General features: G+C 44.6%; 1 protein-coding gene and 1 pseudogene across 1 annotated transcript in view; both read left to right on the top strand.

Moving 5' to 3' along the window:
- Nucleotides 1–1967: 1967 nt before the first annotated feature.
- On the top strand, nucleotides 1968–5913 carry LOC112069362 (activating transcription factor 7-interacting protein 1-like; annotated as a pseudogene).
- Nucleotides 5914–9325: 3412 nt separating this feature from the next.
- The window catches only part of grin2ba (glutamate receptor, ionotropic, N-methyl D-aspartate 2B, genome duplicate a), a 140041-nt gene continuing 136334 nt past the window's right edge, over nucleotides 9326–13032 (top strand). The window contains 2 exon segments of the mRNA XM_070438518.1: nucleotides 9326–9345; nucleotides 9431–9498. The gene's annotated coding sequence lies outside the window, so the exon portion shown is untranslated.

Genomic DNA, 13032 nt, shown 5'->3' with positions numbered 1-13032 from the left:
CCTCTCCAGGTCTGTCAGATTGGATGGGGAGCGTCGCTGCAGAGATATTTTCAGGTCTCTCCAGAGATGTTCAGAGACTTGTCCCGAAGCCATTCCTGCGTCATCTTGGCTATGTGCTTAGGGTCGTTGTRCTGTTGGAAGGCGAACCCTCACCCCAGTCTGAGGTCCTGAGTGCTCTGGAGCAGGTTTTCATCAAGGCTCTCTCTGTACTTTGCTCCTTTAATCTTTCTCCTCAATCCTGACTAGTTTTCCAGTCCCTGCTGCTGAAAAACCTACCCACAGCATGATGCTGCCACCACAATGCTTCACTGTAGGGATGGTGCCAGGTTTCCTCCAGACCTTACGCTTGGCATTCAGGCCAAAGAGTTCAATCTTGGTTTCATCAGACCAGAGACTCTTTTCTCATGGTCTAAAAGTCTTTTAGGCAACTCCAAGCGGGCTGTCATGGGCCTTTTACTAAGGAGTGGCTTCCGTCTGGCTACTCCACCATAAACGCCTGATTGGTGGAATGCTGCAGAGATGGGAGAACTTTCCAGAAGGACAACCATCTCCACAGAGGAACTCTGGAGCTCTGTCAGAGTGACCATCGGGTTCTTGATCACCTCCCTGACCAAGGCCCTTCTCCCCCGATTGCTCAGTTTGGCCAGGCAGCCAGCTCTAGGAAGAGTCTTGGTGGTTCCAAATTTCTTCAATTTAAGAATGATGGAGGCCACTGTGTTCTTGGGGACCTTCAATGCTGCAGACATTTTTTGGTACCCTTCCCCAGATCTGTGCCTCGACACAATCCTGTCTTAGAGCTCTACGGACAATTCTTTCGACCTCATGTCTTGGTTTTTGCTCTGACATGCACTGTCAACTGTGGGACCTTATATAGACTGGTGTGTGCCTTTTCAAATAATGTCCAATCAATTGAATTTACCACAGGTGGTTTCCAATCAAGTTGTAGAAACATCTCAAGGATGATCAATTGTAACAGGAAGCACATGAGTTCAATTTTGAGTCTCATAGCACAAGGTCTGAATACTTATTTACATAAGGCATTTCTTTTTTTTAAATAAATGGGCAAACATTTCCAAAGACCTGTCTGTCCAACCCTACCCAGCTGTCTGGCCAATAGCCTACTTTATTGGAATCTCAATTGCTCTATCCCTCATTCATAGCTTGATTACTTGTTGCCCATGTTTGAATGGGCAACGAGCAGAACATGTATGACAAATAAAAACAAATGATTCTCACTTGATGTTCAAGATAAGTAATTCCAATTGAGCCAAATGTTGTGGAGATTGTTGATGTGTAAGATATTTGTTTTAGCCTATAGTCGTTCATTCATAATGACATGATACCTAGTTAGGACATTTAATTTAATAAATTAAAACTCTTCTCTGACAGCTGCCAAAATGGCTGACTGAAAAGCTTGACATGCATAATGAGGTTGCAGAACCTAGGCTGTTGATGTACTGTAGGCTTATTTGTGTTAAACTATCGACTGAAAAGTATACATTATAGGATGCATACAAATATTCTAGTACTAATCAAACAGTAAGAAAAAGTAGTAGTAAACATGCAGAAGCAATATGAGATGGTTTTGAATCATGTTAGTTCATTTCCCTCTGGGTATAGTTCATTTCCCTCTGGGTATAGTTCATTTCCCTCTGGGTATAGTTCATTTCCCTCTGGGTATAGTTCATTTCCCTCTGGGTATAGTTCGTCACAAGTTAGTAATGAGTATTCTGGGGACAATATTCAGGATAATAATAAAATATAATAATGCCCGAAGCACAATGCGGGATGGATTGAGATGGGATTGTATCATGAGCATAGAGTATGAGAGTTGCTAAAAAATGTAGACGACTCCTTTTCATGAAGAATGGTGCAATTGAAAGTGCTTTGAAACACCTTTGTTCCCTTTTCTGCAGTTTCTCCAAAGATGGTAGCCCCGCCTTCATCTGTCTGGATTTCCCTCCCCCATCACACTTCCTGCTTTGTTTGAGAGGGAGCGAATTGACGAACTGAATAGGCTAGCTGTGGAGTTTAGAACATACGAATGTGGGCTGGGAAGTTTAGAACATACTAAGAATGTGCTGGTTTTGAGTGGTTGTGATTCACTCCCAATCAGTGACAACAGACAGGATAAGGAGACAGGTCAAGTTAGGTTAAATGACTGTGCAAGTTAGCATTTGCTGATTCAATTTAGCACTTAGCAAGTTCTGGTCACTACAGGATCCTGTTTTGAAACTGGATGTAAAGGGTGAGTGACCTCACGTGTTTAACATTGAGTTACTGCATTAAGATATACTTTAAATCTTAGTCTAAACTTCACTGAATGGATCATTTTATGTAAGTGGTGATGTATTGGTGAGGCCATTGAAGGCATCTACATACCTTACTGATGTAGCAATTGCAGGTCCGTTAACGCACCATTTTGACGGAATTAAATTTACATAACTTAGTCCACTTCATCTTCTACTGCTTGAGTGCCTTGCCACAGTCCGTGCCCTGTCCCATGAGACCCAGCTACTCCAGCACAGCTATCACTCTGTGAAAATGTGTCCAAGCCATCAGATCCTGCACATCTTGACTTCAAGGGCAGTGTTCCTACAGCCAGTCTTATTATACATGTTCCATTAGAGATCTTATTTTGTCAGTGCAAAACAATGTGTGAAATATCACTATACTCAACTTCAAATTGTTTGAGGCACAGGAGTGTGTTGTGATTTCTGGGCTGGAACAAAAGCCTGTGCACTCCATGGCCCTCTTAAGTAATGTCAGGATCGATGACTTAGCCAGCTAACTGAGAAAGATTGACTTGAAATGTAAATGGTACCGACTCAATATTCTCAATAATCCATCATTTACTTTAGCACTTTAGCTATATCTGAATGTTTGTTAGTTACCTGGCTAATATTGATTCTGCTTTGTGACATACACTGTAGGACTAGGTTGGCCACGCCTTCCTTCACTTAGCCAATACACTGTAGGACTAGGTTGGCCACGCCTTCTTTCACTTAGCCAACACCTGGTGCGACAAATCAACAGTAATCAATTAGTATGAAATTAAATTCAGGTGTGCAGATTGATAGTCTCTACTGGACTTTTTTCACTGGGAAAGTAAAATCAAATGTCGTACTTAGTCTAGCCCTTGATACTTAGTCTAGCCCTTGATACTTAGTCTAGCCCTTGATACTTAGTCTAGCCCTTGATACTTAGTCTAGCCCTTGATACTTAGTCTAGAACTTGATACTTAGTCTAGAACTTGATACTTAGTCTGAGTGTCCACAGGTGCATTTAATTGCCTCCTTTCACAGGGTAATCTAACTGGGCTAAATAGAATTTCATCCAACTGCAAAGGGAATCCCCATGAATGTTATCATAGGGGGATTACCCCATACCCTTGGGTTTGACAAGTCAATTCAGACCCATACTGTCAGAGGGGGGTCACATGGAGCGAATCTGAATCCCAGAACTAATCTTACATAATTGCGTCAAATGCTCAATTAGGTTCTGGGGGGGGGGAATTTCTGAAAATATATTAAAGAGACAAGTAAAAAGTCTCCACCCTCCTAAACGGAAACTCTTTACATGGAGCAAATGCATCGCATTACATTTTCAGCTGCAGGTAGTACTGGATTTACGATGGGGCAGGTTAAGGAATGACATTCCATGAGGGCAACATTAAGTTTTCAAATCATCTTTGAAAAAGTGTACTAATGTCATTACAGATTCTTCCAACTCAATGGGGTTTATTTTATTGCTTTAAAAAAAAAAATCTTTCTGGCTCTAAGAGCTGTCCTAAATTTGTCAAGATAACATGGCTAAGATGGCATGGCACTATGCAAGGTTATTTGATTGATTTGTTTTCCTTCCTATTTTGATGAGGCAGTGGTAAGTATATGCTGAACTTACCACTTAGTTGACTATATAACCTGGAAACCTTATGTTTTATTTAATGGAAATCTACGTTGGGCATAAATTAGTGTTTGGATCAGGAAAGTTTCCTCTCACGACCTCTACAAGCCAGAATGTTGCCTCTGTGAATGCTGCTAGGTGACATGAAAGGTGAAAAGCGGTGTGGGAGGAGCACCCTTCTCAAATGGAACAGTAGTCTGGGCTGTAAGCTCATGCTGTCAACATAGCAGCATGGTGCATCGTTCAGAAACATCTCTTTTGCATGAAATGTGAGAATTTTCAAACTAGCTTTCATTGGGAAGGCAGATAAAGTGTTTAAAAAATATATATATTGGGGCCTCCCGGGTGGCGCAGTGGTCTAGGGCACTGCATCGCAGCGCCAGCTGTGCCACCAGAGACTCTGGGTTCGCGCCCAGGCTCTGTCGCAGCCGGCCGCGACCGGGAGGTCGCACAATTGGCCTAGTGTCGTCCGGGTTAGGGAGGGTTTGGCCGGGAGGGATATCCTTGTCTCATCGCGCACCAGCGACTCCTGTGGCGTGCCGGGCGCGGTAACCAAGGTAGCCAGGTGCACGGTGTTTCCTCCGACACATTGGTGCGTCTGGCTTCCGGGTTGGAAGCGCGCTGTGTTAAGAAGCAGTGCGGCTTGGTTGGGTTGTGTTTCGGAGGACGCATGGCTTTCGACCTTCGTCTCTCCCGAGCCCGTACGGGAGTTGTAGCGATGAGACAAGATAGTAATTACTAACAATTGGATGCCACAAAATTGGTGAGAAAAGGGGGTAAAAAAAAAATATATATATATATTTTTTGCATGTGAAAACAGAATCCTACTCATTACTCCACTTGCTTAACCCACTTTTTTTGTTTTGAGCCGCCGTCGGCCAGAGCTGCTCACGCCCAGGAGGCAGCCCGGTTCCAAAACAAATGCAATCGCTTTTCACACGGTGCAAACACCTCCCACCAGGCCCAGATATTTGAAACCCGTCACTGAATCGCCTGCTTGAGTTGCCTGGCAGGTTTTGCACTCTACCAATCAGAGTTGACAGGGTGTAAAGAGGAGGAGCTGCATGATTGTGGGTGTGTCCTATCTTGGACTTCAACAATAGTGTGTATGGGAAAGTCAGTGCGCCCACTTCTATTTGAATTTAATACACTTCATTAATGAAGAGATTAATGAAAATGTTTGTTTTTAATTTGCATGAATCAAAGGCATTGAAATGCAATTAAGTAGAGTAAAACAAACAGAATTGTACACGATTGACATTCTTTTGCTCGTTCTTCTCCACCACCATTCAGGTCAAGCATGGATGTTGCTGTCGCAGAGGAACCCCTGAGGAAAATTTTCAGAGCAAAAAAGACTATGAAAGTCAGCGATCGACGGCAACTGGAATCCCTTCACACCACTCTTTCCTCTCCATGTTCTTTCCCATCCCCACCTCAGCCAGCAATGGTAAATGGGAAGCACTGTGAAGATGTGTTTATGGAAGTAGATAAAGAAATACATGGAACTACACATACCACCACTCATTGCCCTTCCTCCCTGACGGCCACATCCCTAACCACTGAGACCTCTGAGGAACCAACAGCCTCTGAATTACTGGTTTCTTCATCACAGAACATACACTCTGATGTAAAAGATGTTCAGGAAATAGGAGAGGACACGGAGTCTACATTACCCAGCCTTGAGGTAGAAGACAAAATGAATGGACTGATAAAGGTGGATAGAAATTCCAAGGAGGATGTTATCGTTTCCTCTCCTGTGAGTTCAGAGAAAACAGAAGCAGTAAAGAGAGACAGGTTGATGGTATGGAAGTAGACCTGGTACCAGGTACCACTCAGGACACAGTCCCATATTAACCTGCCGCCTCCTCCTCCTGTCCTCCAACATGGCTGTAGAGTCTGTCTCTTCCCTTCACTCTCCCTCATACACGGCAGAGTCAGACCAGGAGGTCAGGCCAATTCCTGGTGCTTAGTGAAGATGATGATGATGTCCAGGATGAGAGCGAATGAGGAAGAGGAGAAAAAAGATGAGAAAGAGGAGGAACAGAGGGAAAGTGAAGGAGGGGTAGAAAAGTGAGGTTAACATGGAGAACCAGAAAATTTGAAAGTGGTGCTCCAGTTGACTGTCCGCCCTTCATCACCAACGCCCCTTCAGATTGATGAAGGTAATTCTATAGTCTTTTCCAATCCCAACTGAAGTACCAAAGTGATTATGTCAAGTTTAGTTCGTTAGTTACTAGGTTGCAGGAATTGGTCATATTTCTGTCTTCAGGTAATTTTTTTTCAAGATGTTAGCTTCGACAATAGCTGTTTTTGATATTATAATGTTGTTGTTTTCCTCTAAACAAGAAGAGGAGGTGCTGCTCTACAGAAGAAACGATCCGTTTCTGGAGACTCGGAGGATGGTGGTCAAAAGCAGGGAGAAAAGGACTTAGAAGTGGCGAGAGGCATCATAAGAGGCCAGAGTAGACTGTGAAGAGCTGGAGGCTCATGTGGAGCTGAAGATCAGTGGGAGTGCTGAAAGGCAACACAAGCTAAAGAAGGTTGGTCCTCAATTGAGATGTTTTATTAAATGTTTTATTTAAGAAACCACGTCTCAGTTCCCAATTGTAGTCCTGTATCCTGAGTTGCATGGCATATTTTTGGCAATTTTTATATTGGTGTTACCTTCTCGTGTATTAAAAAAAAAAAAATCTCAGTTGACTGTTTTAAGTTAAACAAATAAAAAAACCTTCCATCTTTTTTCTCACTTCCCATTAAAACCCCTGTCCTCTTTAGGTGGTGCAGCAGCTTGTTGAGGAGAAGTTGTGTGTCGCAGCTCACACTATTGACATGAGTCTTCAGGGCTCAGAGACAGACTGACAAAATAGAAAAACACCGTGTCACTCAAGATCCTGCAGGTCAGTTGTCAGAAGATGATAAATAAACACAAACAGGGTAATCTAGGATAAAGACATTGGAATGTATTGCCCATTAGACAAGCAAATCATGCGCCACGTGCCCTTTCAGGCAAAGATTGGCCGACTTTCTAAGAAAGTTGGAACTGCCAACCAGCCAGGGAGAATGCCAAGAATCATCCAGAAGTGAGTGAAAATGGAGGCAATTGATCTTTCAATGATGACTGTGATTTCAGAGAGAACTTGCTTTTTTGAAAGATTGGTGGTACCATTGAACTCTATACAAAGTTGCTTTCCTATATTCATCAGTATTTTGCCACTACCTCTACTTCTGCCACAGCAACCACCCCAGCAATCAGCAGTTCTCGGCCTGAGGTAAGTCAATGGTTTGAAGTGTAGCAGCGTGTCCCAATTAATCAGAGGAAAAACATTTCACCAGAGGGTAACAAAAGAAATGGTGCATGACAACGAAATTCAATTTATCATTGAGTTATTGGGATAAAAGCAATTGATTGGATGCACAACTCATACTGTATCTCTCAGCATCACTATGTTTGTGTTCACCATCATTCTCCACTGAGCAGCCTTTTGATCAGCTTCTGAATCCTCTGCCTGTAATCATTCCTTCCTTGTAAACAGAACAATGGGAACAACACACCGGATCCAAAAGCGTAATGATCAGAGCAGTCAAACCCCTACTCCTGTAGTAATGATCAGGGCTGTTCAAAACCCTACTCCTGTACTACTATCAGGGCTGTCAAACCCCTACTCCTGTACCCACAGGTGAGCAGAGGAGTTGGTCTGTTGGCAGGTTCTCTTTATCTTAATCTGTGTTTTCTATAACCAACTAGTAATATCATTGTATACAGTCTCTTCCTTTTTTTAAATCTCCATTTCTTTCTCTTCCACAACCCCTTTGCTACCTTCCCTCTTCCACAGCCTCATCCGATCTCAACCCACATCCCAAACCTTGATGCTGAGCACCTGTGTTACCCAGCACCAGGCCCGTCCGCCTTCCCTCTCCAGTCATATCCTCATACAGCTGCCTGGTGGAGACAGCCATCCTTACCAACCCAACCAACTCCCAGCTAATCCCAGTGTGCGCACTTCCCGCCATGACGAGTTCTACTGTGACACCCACCACTGCCTTCCTCCTGCAGAGGACTACTCCCTACACCCCTGCTGCTCCCAAGCCCCTCTGCTTCTCCTCTATCTCATTCGCTGCACAAACCACACACCACGACTACACCCACTGACTCACCAGCTGCCACAACGTCCACAACATAACCACACCCAGGCACCCATAACCCCGCCACAACCATAACCACGCCCAGGCCACAACCATAACCCCGCCCAGGGCCACAAGCCATAACCACGCCCAGGGCCACAGCATAAACCACGCCCAGGCCACAGCCATAACACCCAGGCAACCATAACCACGCCCAGGCCACAACATAACCACCCCAGGGCCACAACCATAACCACGCCCAGGGCACAGCCATAACCACGCCCAGGGCCACACCATAACCAGCCCAGGCCACAGCCATAACCACGCCCAGGGCCACAGCCATAACCACGCCAGGGCCACAACCATAACCATAACCACGCCCAGGGCCACAACCATAACCACGCCCAGGGCCACACACCATAACCCACCAGGCCACACCCATAACACACCCAGGCCACACCCATAACCACAACCATAACCACACCCACCACGCAGGGCCACAACCATAACCACACCCAGGGCCACACCCATAACCACAACCATAACCACACCCACACGCAGGGCCACAACCATAACCACACTCTGTGCCACACCCAATGTCTCCCACTCTGGAGCCACTGGGACAGTCAGCAGGCCCAGCTCCAGTGTGTCTGTCTCCGTCTGTGAGTCCATTCGGCTTGTGTCTGTGGCGAACTCCACTTCATCCTTACCAAGATTCTCAATGCCAGCCACCACAGGCACTCAACCCTCTGTGCGACCAGCTGCCTCTGTGCATCCAGCTGCCCCAGCACAACTAGCTGCCCCTTTACCACAGGTGCCTGTGAAAACAGGTTAGCTTACACCTCAGAAGTTTGGCTTGTTATCTTGGAAGAGTATATGTAAGTAGTTTGTTTTGCCCAGATTCTCAGTGTCATTCTGAGAAGCTGTGTTTTCCTACACTCTTCTATCTTCTATGTAGGTAGTGAATCTACAAACCCACCTTCAGACTCCACACAGGCATCTCACCATGCCAAATCAGAAGCATTCATAGACCTGACAGAGGAGGAGGAGGAGGAGGAGGATGATGATGTTCTAGGTAAGATTGATATTCCTTTCCCTCCCTCTTCCTTTTGGTGAGCAGTATTTTATGATATTATAGAGGCCAGACGTGCAGTGAGTTGTACATCTCCCGAAGTTGTCCCCATGTGTTGTGTGCAGTTACTGGAGTGCTGAAGGCTCCGATGGCTTTGAAGGCCTCACGCTCGCCTTCAACAGCGGGTCAGCGAACAACAGCCACACAGCAAACAGCCACCTCCACTTCAGTCGGAACACAGGCCGGTAGGTGGTGTCTTGTGCAAACACTGTCTGTGGTTATGTTGACAGTAGAATACCCAGAGTTTTTCTCTTTAATTTATTGTTTCAGTGAGGTCATCTCTTGGTCAGACTTCAGCTGTTGGATCTCCGCATGCTGTTTATCATCGCCCCCTGCAGGTGAGACTACCAAATATTTGAAAGCAGAGAAACTGTCTTTCAATACATGGGCTGCGTTTCAAACTTATAAAAGACACACCCTCCTCCACTTACCCTCGCCTTATGCAATTGGGGGAATCCCCACGACCATCTTTGTTGTCGGTTCAGAATGATTAGCCAAGCAAGGGAAATGGGCAACGGAAGCCCCTCAGCCCTCGTTTTTACAATTTTTATTTACATTTTATTTTAACCCCTTTTCTCCCCAATTTTCGTGGTATCCAATTGCTAGTAATTACTATCTTGTCTCATCGCTACAACTCCCGTACGGGCTCGGGAGAGACGAAGGTCGAAAGCATTGCGTCCTCCGAAACACAACCCAACCAAGCCGCACTGCTTCTTAACACAGCGCGCCTCCAACCCGGAAGCCAGACGCACCAATGTGTCGGAGGAAACACCGTGCTCATCCAGGATGGCACATCAATGCGAGCTGTGGCAAGAAGGTTTGCTGTGTCTGTCAGCGTAGTGTCCAGAGCATGGAGGRGCTACCAGGAGACAGGCCAGTACATCAGGAGACGTGGAGGAGGCCGTAGGAGGGCAACAACCCAGCAGCAGGARCGCTACCTCCGCCTTTGTGCAAGGAGGAGCACTGCCAGAGCCCTGCAAAATGACCTCCAGCAGGCCACTCGCATTGATGTGCCATCCTGGATGAGCTGCACTACCTGAGCCACTTGTGTGGGTTGTAGACTCCGTCTCATGCTACCACTAGAGTGAAAGCACCGCCAGCATTCAAAAGTGACCAAAACATCAGCCAGGAAACATAGGAACTGAGAAGTGGTCTGTGGTCACCACCTGCAGAACCACTCCTTTATTGGGGGTGTCTTGCTAATTGTCTATAATTTCCACCTTTTGTCTATTCCATTTGCACAACAGCATGTGAAATTTATTGTCAATCAGTGTTGCTTCCTAAGTGGACAGTTTGATTTCACAGAAGAGTGATTGACTTGGAGATACATTGTGTTGTTTAAGTGTTCCCTTTATTTTTTTGAGCAGTGTATATATATATCAGCCGATTTAATCGTTATCGGCTTTTTTTTGGTCCTCCAATAATCGGTATCGGCGTTGAAAAATCATAATCGGTCGACCTCTAGTACAATTATGTTCACTCCGGGGCCTGAAATGCCCCATAATTAAATTTGCGTTGATTGTACATCCGTTAAGAAAAGTCAGCCTAAACTTAAACTACATTAATATGGAGAGTCAACAAACAAGTGTAAGTAAAAACAAAATGTAAATAAGTTAGAAATGGTGCTACTTATGCACATGACGGCTCAAACACTTATCATAAAAGTAATGATGTTTTTGTTTGGTTAGCTTTTGGAAACGATAGTTTGCGCACAACTTTCCCTGACATCACACTTATACATTGTAATTTTCGATGTATCTGATAATGTAGGATGGCTAACATTCGATGTCTGCGGAGGTGTTGTCTTCTAGCCAAGATTATGAAATGCAATCATAATTGACTGTAGCGCATATAAGGCACACACACAACAGCTACCAGTGGTTCCATGATGACTGAAAACAACCATGAGATGAACGAGTGACACATTTCCGGGCAAGAGCGGGCCATTTAAAATACATTTCTTGCACCTGCAAGTGTCAACTCGTCAGATGTCATGATATGTCATCAGAAGTGTCCACTTAATTTGAGGGCTGAGGGGAGAGGGTGTGTCTTGTAAGTGTTTGGAATGCAGCCATGGAATACTGCATGTTCCAGAATGTTTTCCAATTGAAAGCAAATGTACATATTGGCCTATAATCAACCAAAGAGAGTAAACATAGCAAATGGATGTGAAAGGCTGAGTGAAAGTTGATCAAAATTCATCTTTCAGGGCTCCCCATCTGAAAGTGTTGCCTCAGCCACAACCACTTCTTCATCTTCCACACCTTGCCCCCAGCCCTCTCCCCTTCCCCCCTTGCCTGTCCCACCTCAAACTATCAGCCTGCCCCTCGAAGCGGCCAGCACCAGCCCTCCACAACAGCCTCTGCTCAAAATAACCCGGGTTCTGAGCCAGAATGACGGCATCGTGCTCTCCTGGTCTGTGACTGAGGTAGACAGGAGCTGTGCTGCCGTGGACAGCTACCACCTATACGCCTACCACCAGGACCACTCTGGCCCCAGCACACCTCCCCTACTCTGGAAGAAGATAGGGGAGGTGAAGGCCTTGGCTTTGCCCATGGCCTGTACACTCACACAGTTTGTCTCTGGCTCCAAGTACTACTTTGCGGTCCGTGCCAGGGACGTGTTTGGCCGCTTTGGACCATTCTGTGTGCCTCAGTGTACTGACGTCTTAACGTCCCCTTCACCGAAAGCTCCAATTTAACCAAATGTTAAGATGTAAGTTAATATGTACAATTTGTTGTGTAAAGTTAAAACGAGGAGAAATGTTGATTCTGTACATTTTTTTTCTGGTAAAGTTCAGTAAAGCTTCTGGCAAAACTAATTGCTCTATTTTCAAATGAATGTGTTTGGTATTTTTTATCAGAATTGTTCACTCAAATCATATTTGAGCCCAGATGTTTACAAGAGTGACTTATCATTTGAATGTTACTGGAAAATGTTGTTGCCCATCTTGGTGAAATCGGTTGGCCCCATGTGACCATTGTCTGCCTGCCGTGTGTTTGACCACATGAGAGCAGCATTGTACCAAAATGGTATCTTTGACACAGGACGAGAGGATTTGAAAATCAAACCTGAAATGGCCTGGTCCTGTTTCTGAAAGATTATGGACAAAGTATTCTTCTCCTAGTTTCCTGAAGGTATTTGAAAACTCAAACTTTTCATTGCAATTGTCAGTCTAACTGAAAGAACATACTATGAAGGGCAGAATGACCATGATATTATATGGTAATACACAGTAGTTCTGCGTCTCATGAGAAATGAACCTGCTAAAGCCTATGCGATCTTTTCCTCCTGCTCAATTTCTGCCATTGTGAAGGACATGTTCTACAATTAAATAATACATGATCAAGGGCCTCCTGTGTATGTGTGCACGTCCTGTGCCATTTTTTTTTTTTATGGATGTAATTTAATGTTTTTTTTTACCTTTTTTAATTTGGCAGGAACAGAACTAGTCATGTTTTCATATTGTCAAACAAATAACTTCAAAAAGTAGGCTACCTGCGTGTGTTCGTCTAGTCCAAAATAATTCCAGCATCCTAACATTTGACGAATAGATGAATGGAAAGAGACATCCGTTATGAAACACCAAAAATTTTACAGGCTACACTCTTGTAGCCTGAATTAATTGATGCGTCTTTGACAAAAGGACCTTTTTTGAAGAAAGAGAAGTTGTGACGCCTGAAAAGGGGCTGAGAGATGCGACTGTCCCGGGTTGACAAGTGCAGCCACGTGGATATATATATTTTTTAAACCATGACCGGCGGGGGTGTTCGTTTTAATTTGGAATACGCTTTTATTTTAATATTTACCTCTGTAGCAGTACAGAGGCATTTTAAAGAAATAGTAGAATTGTTCAATTAGTATTATTTAGA

Source organism: Salvelinus sp. IW2-2015, unplaced genomic scaffold (genome assembly GCF_002910315.2).
Source record: "Salvelinus sp. IW2-2015 unplaced genomic scaffold, ASM291031v2 Un_scaffold992, whole genome shotgun sequence".
NCBI classification, from domain to species: Eukaryota; Metazoa; Chordata; class Actinopteri; order Salmoniformes; family Salmonidae; genus Salvelinus; species Salvelinus sp. IW2-2015.
This window is presented reverse-complemented; position numbering and strand designations above follow the sequence as displayed.